Here is a 6,525-nt window from a genome sequence, read left to right as displayed (position 1 = left end):
GGGGAAATCTGAAAAAGACAAAGATGAATTTCTAAGTTTATGGGTATTCCAATTTTAAATGTTCTATTTGTATTTCTGTACATTACAACCCTAACATTTTTATTCTTATACTTATTTTCGTCTATTTAGCATTACAATAAAATTTTCTAAGGAAAATAGAGGTCCTGTACTTTGCATATTCTATATATGAACTTTGTGACCTTGCTCAAATAGACTAGTTACAGTAGATTCTTTTTATTCTTAGATTGCATATTTGAGGGTTCATCTCCCTAAAGTTTTTGTGTAACCCCAGATTCAATACTCTCTGTGCCTTTGTGGCTGGTCACTCGAGACATGCACAAAGTATCAGGAAATTTGAGTTGCCCTCTGCGCTTGAAATCAAGCAGGCCGACGCTCCAGCTTGTTGGGCTCTCTGCTGTAAATGAGTCTGCTTTTCAGTCTGTTTAGCATCACAGCTTTTTTACTGTTTGTGCTTTCTGCCGGTGACTTTTGTGTTGGAAATGACTCCCAAGCATAGTGGCAAAGGGCTACCTTAGTGTCTAAACACAAGGGGCTGAGTGGAAAAATTAATGTGCATGCAATCAGTTTCCTTCAGGCATGAGGTATTGTGATGTTGGTTGTTAAGTTCAATGTTAAGGAATCAACAAAACATGTTAAATAAGGGTCTGTGTTTGGTCAGTTGACAAACAATTAAGTTATGATCAAAGTTTCATGGCCCTGTATTTCTTCTAGGACAATGATGCAGTATTCCCGAATCCAGGGTACACAGAGACCTTCTAGAACATTAGGATTGTGAATAAGAGTTCCCTGCCTATAGTGCTATGTAGCAAAGTACTCCCAAACTTAGTGATGTAAAACAACAAACACTGACTATTTGGTGGTTTCTGTGACTCCTCTGGTCCAGGATCTCACAAGTTCACTCAAGCTATTAGCCAGGACTTCAGTCCCACCTTCCAAGTTCACTACTCACAAGCTTCAGATCCTCACTGGCTGTTAGCCAAAGACATCCACTCCTCAACACATGGACTTTTTCACAGAAGTACTCACACCATAGCAGCTGGCTTCATGGACTTGGGAGTTGAGAGAGACAAATAGTAAGATATCAGGTGTAGTCTTTGGATAACCTAAACTCTGAAGTGACATCCCATCATACGTATTGTTTTCTAGTCCCTTAAAGGCAGTCAGTATTCCCAACCCTCACTCAAAAGATGTGACTCAACTAGGAGGGGAAATCCTGAGAGACACGTTAATTGGGTGAACACACGTACATTGGTGTTCAGTGCACTCCAGTCTGGAGATTCATGACCAAGAGGAAAGGGGCATGTGTGTCAGTTTCAAAGATCATCTCACTTCTGTTGATGGTCGAGGCGGGGTGGAGAGGTGGCTTGCCCTCGGGGAAAACACTTGGTGTTGCTTTTAGGGACCCCCAAGGAAAGAATCTGCCCTGTAGTATATGGCTAATCACGAGTTTCTTTTCAGCCCTGGGTGACCCATCCCAGGCTCTAGACTACCAGGATTTAAAATTTTCGTCTTCTTGAGGTATACAGCACACTACCTAGACAATATCAGAAGGATCGGAGTCAGAAAACCCACGAAATGAACCAGACTTTACCTTAAATACATGTGTTGCTGATTAAGGAGCCCTGGTGATGTAGTGGTTACAAGTTGAGCTGCTTGCTTCAGGTCAGCAACTCAAAACCAGCAGCCACGCCACAGGAGAAAGCTGAGGCTTTCTACTCTCATAAGAGTTCCAGTCACAGGAACTCACAGGGCCAGTTCTACACTGTCCTTCCTGTAGGGTCCTTATGAGTCAGTGTTGACTCAAGGGCAGTGACTGAGTTGCAGATTCAAGGAACTAGTAATAGACTCCTTTGGACTTAAAGCTGTAACACCCTGGTGAGGAAGAAGAGGAAGACTGCTACCACAAGGTTGTGGATTTGGAGCTCATTGAGCTTTGGGGGTTACTCAATAATAGGCAGCTTAGCGGGGGGAGGGGCAAAAAGAGGAGCTGATCCCAAGGGCCCAAGTAGAAAGAAAATGTTCTGGAAATGTTGATGGCAATATATGCACAAGTGTGCTTAATAGAATTGAATGATGGATTGTCACATTTGTAAGCACCCCCCCCCCAATGAAATGAATAATAAGCAATTTAAGGCTACCATATACTTGGCACTTTCATAATTTCTTTTTTAGGTAATGTCTTAGTTGTGCATTGTTCTTTCTGCCACAGTGAGTGTTACTGGATTTTGTGCCCTGTGTCTAATCCTCCCTGTTTTCTTAACCAACCATCACTTAAATGTTTTAATAGGTAGAAATGAATATCCCATGTATTTTAGTCCAAAAATATTTCCCCTTATCTCAGTAGTATTTTAAATACTATACCATTGACTAATTTAATGATACTGTAAACAGAATTACCAAAAGCCCCACGGAGGTTACTTAGATTACCTCTCCAAAAGCCGGCAGTGCCACACTGTAGAGCAGGTATACATATAAAACTTAAATATATACATGGATTTTGAGCTCACACTCAGTTGTAAGCTGTACCCAAAGCACAATCAGGCTTTGTGAGGTGGCCCAGCTCAGTACTCACCCTCACCACAGGGTCACTGAAGGTAATGGACACACTAGCAAAGTGTGTGAAAGAGGCCAGAAGGAATAGGGTCTGGGATCTTCAATACTTGTTTTACAACAAGCACCCACCTAAGTGAGATGTCAGCCAAGTCCACACGGAAGCACCCCAGCCTGTGTGATCCAAGGATTGAAAATAATAAGATCAGAGCAGAGAATTGTACTAGAGCCCAAATTCTGAGCACCCAGTTTGCAGAAGGTTATGAATGACAGTGAAAACCTAAAATGCATGCGCAGAGTCCCCACGTGGATTTAAGACTCTCAGAATTCCCTTGGACTATGGACCTCACTTACAACTCACTGTCATCAAGTCAGTTGTGACCCAAGATCCCCTTGTTGGTTTCCAAGACTATTAACTGTTTATGGTAATAGAAAGCGCCCACCCAGTCTTTCTCCCACAGCTTTGGGTGGTTTTAAACTGCTGACCATGCAGATTACAGTCCAGTGTGTACTCATTACACCACCAGGGCTCCTGGATCATTGACTAGGGATGTGAATAATCTTGTCCTGAGATAGAGTGCACTAGACAGTGAACTAATGCAGATATAATTAGGGTAAAATTTAACATCATTTGGTTTCCTTTTTGACCAATTTTTAATTTATTTTACTTACTATTTTCTACTTCCTTTTGGATTGAGGTTTTTCTGAATTTTGTTATTGTGTTGGCTTTTTGTTGTTTTGTTGTGGTTTTTGTACTTTTGGTATGATTTTCTTTATATGAAATCAAGGATAGATAAATCTATAGAGACAGTAAATAGATTAATAGTTTATTAGGGTCATGGCAAGGGGAGGTCGGGGAGAAATAAGGAATTAATAATGAGTACAAACATGAAGCTAATGTTCAAAAATTGATTGTGGTGTTGATTTTACAACTCCTTAAGGTTTTTCAACAACTGAATTGTATGATATGTGAATTATATAGGTCAATAAGACTTTAAAAAATCACTGTGAGGCAGGTTGATTGGGAACTCTTTTCTTTTTGTAACTATCTGAAAGGCTACGTACTACCAATAACTTGTACCTCCTCTTTGTACCTCCCTGTCACCTGTCAGGTATCAACTTCATAAGATAAATTGTGAGGATGACGAGAATGGAAACATGTTGGTGCTTAGAACAGTATCTGACCCAGGGTGACACTGTAGAGTCACTAGCTAAGGATGGATATACAAATAATGCAAATACATATGCCTGATTTGTGTAGCACTCAGCACTAGGACCTAGGACCATGGCAGTTATTCAAAACAATACTTGAGTTAAACAACCTATAATCACTCAAGAGGAGCTTGAGTGCATGGAAACTATCACCAGAAACAAAGATACTTTATGAAGCTGAAAGTTCCCTGCCATAATCACCAAGGGGCCTGCCTCATAATCACCTCAAAATTTCCCGTGAGCTTCCCCTTTATCAGCACTCTCCACACAGTGCACTTCTGAGTCATCTCTAGCCCGACAGAGTAAAGGGTGACCAGACCACATTTTGCTCTGAAAATGCACACCATTTGCTTGAACACCAACGTTGCCCAATTTGCAAAACCACGCAATTTGTAAATTACAGAAGGGTAGTAGCTCATCTGCCTGGCTGGAGCCTTTCTCCCTGCACTCAGCAGTTTCGAGATTTAGAGGCTCACCAGGAAGGTTTATTGCTGTTGCTCTTGTTGTTTGTAACAAAACCGATACTGATATTTTAAGAAATGAAAAAGCTACTAAATACACCCCTGATCTTTAAAGGTTAACAGACAGAGGAGGGGTTAAAGAGCCATGTCCTGCTGACACAAACCCTTCTTGTGCAGTCAGGGAGCTCATGGGGCACAGGGCCGACCTCTCCCCAGCAGATGGGGCAAAGGAGCTGCACTGCTCAGGAGATAATAAACGGCAAGGAAACAACACCCACAGCCCCAGTAGCAGCAGCACTAAGCAAGGGCAAATGAGTCTCAGAGCAACTCAATTTGGCACATGTTTTGAGTATTAAATAGCTGTAAGATGGCTGCCCTTCTGATCGGAGGTGCTCTAGTTCTCAGGTAAAAGCTATCCGTCTCTGATTCAAACGGCCAGGGAAGGAGGTGGACAGGAAAGACCAGTCTGGAGTGGTCACTGATGTGGGTCAACCAGCAGGACTGTCCACTCTTCTTCCGCCTCCCTTCAGCAGTTGCCTTAAGGCAGGCGTCCTCAAACTACGGCCCACGGGCCACATGTGGCCTGCCGAGGACATGTATCCGGCCCGCTGGGTGTTTTTGCCCCATTTGTTTTTTTACTTCAAACTAAGATATGTACAGTGTACATAGGAATTTGTTCATCATTTTTTTAAACTATAGTCCGGCCTTCCAACGGGTCTGAGGGGCAGTGAACTGGCCTGTTTAAAAAGTTTGAGGATACCTGCCCTAAGGAGTTTTGTTTTTAAACTATTGCCTTGGTTGATAGAATCTGGAATGCAATGATATGGAGGAGGAAGAAGGAAGCAAGACAAAGTAAATTCTCCATACCATAGCAGGCACCTGCCCGGGAGCTAGTCGAAGGGCACCTTGTATGTTAGAATATATTTTCCCTGGAGAGACTCGTATCTCCTAGTCTTTGTCCCAACAGCTCCAAAGCCAAAATACTTTCTAACCGACCAGGGCCGATTGGATTGAAATACTGAAAACACATCAACACAGCAAAGGTGGGGCCCATTTCTCCAGTGGGAGATTGTGAGCCCTGTTTTTGGGGGGCAGGGGTGCCTGCACCAAGAGGTCAGAGGAAAAGGAAATCAATTCCATTAATTATTTCCACTGGCGTGGGGTGTACATAGAGAGTGGGAAGCATTACATTTTCTTCAATAAAAGTGAAACTGCAGGTGATTTTTTCCCCTGTCATTACAAACATGTTATGCCATAAACTGGTGAAAATGTAACCAATTATGATTCAGTTTTTCTCCCACTACCAGCTAAGGAAAGAATTCGTGTAAACTTTGCTCTCAAAATACGGCCTTTTATCACAGGCTATGCAACTGCTTTGTGCTGCCTGTACTAATCTTAACCCCTCAGCCAGACCAGCAGCAGGAGTCAGACTAATTCAGAAGGACTTAAACTAGTAGTTAAGGGCAACTCCAAAGCTTATTAGAACATCATCAGTTGTGTGATATTAAGCAAATTACTTAACTGTGTGCCTGTTCCTCAGCTGTGCATCTTGAGCATCCACTAAAGCCTCTGTAAAAACAGCAGATGTTGAAATAGTACTGATAAGCTAGATTCCATTTTAAGTATTTGACACAGTCAGCTCACTTAATCCTCCCTTACCTCACCAAGAAAATAGGTATTGTTGTTCCAGCTCTCAGCTTTGATGCTGGCTCACAGCAGCCTCTTAGACTGTGTGTGTGTGTGTGTGTGTGTGTGTGTGTGTGTGTGTGTGTGTGTGTGTTCAGAGATTCTAATCCTCTAAAGCTGGATTAGCAACCCAAAAGCCAAATCAGAGGTGAAAGGTCATACAGGTGGTTGGTGTAAGCTCCTCCATCTTTCACCCTGACCAGTTGGTCGTTTCTTACCTGTCTCTCCTAAGAACCATCCTGCCACTCTTGGTGCCCCTTCCTGATGTCACTTCCTGCAAGTCCAGTTGCAGGAGCTTAGCCAAAGTATGCAAAGAAGCGACTTAACTCACAATATACAGACATTGCATTTTGTATGTAGCCGCCTCTGGACCAGCTTTCCTTTCCAGGGCTTCTCCTGGGCATGCAAAACCATGGATTTTGGTCCTCCACAGCCTTTTAGAGTATCGCGACCACGTTGATGGTATCCCTGAGTGACCTCGAACTCTACTTGTAGGCAGCTAGGCTCTTTCGCTCACTTCCAGGGCCTATTGTACACGTCAGAGGCGCTCATTCAACCCAGCAGTTGCCAGGTCGGCTTGTAAAACAAGTTAAGG

This window comes from Tenrec ecaudatus, chromosome 8 (assembly GCF_050624435.1).
Source record: "Tenrec ecaudatus isolate mTenEca1 chromosome 8, mTenEca1.hap1, whole genome shotgun sequence".
In the NCBI taxonomy this organism is placed as follows: domain Eukaryota; kingdom Metazoa; phylum Chordata; class Mammalia; order Afrosoricida; family Tenrecidae; genus Tenrec; species Tenrec ecaudatus.
This window is presented reverse-complemented; position numbering follows the sequence as displayed.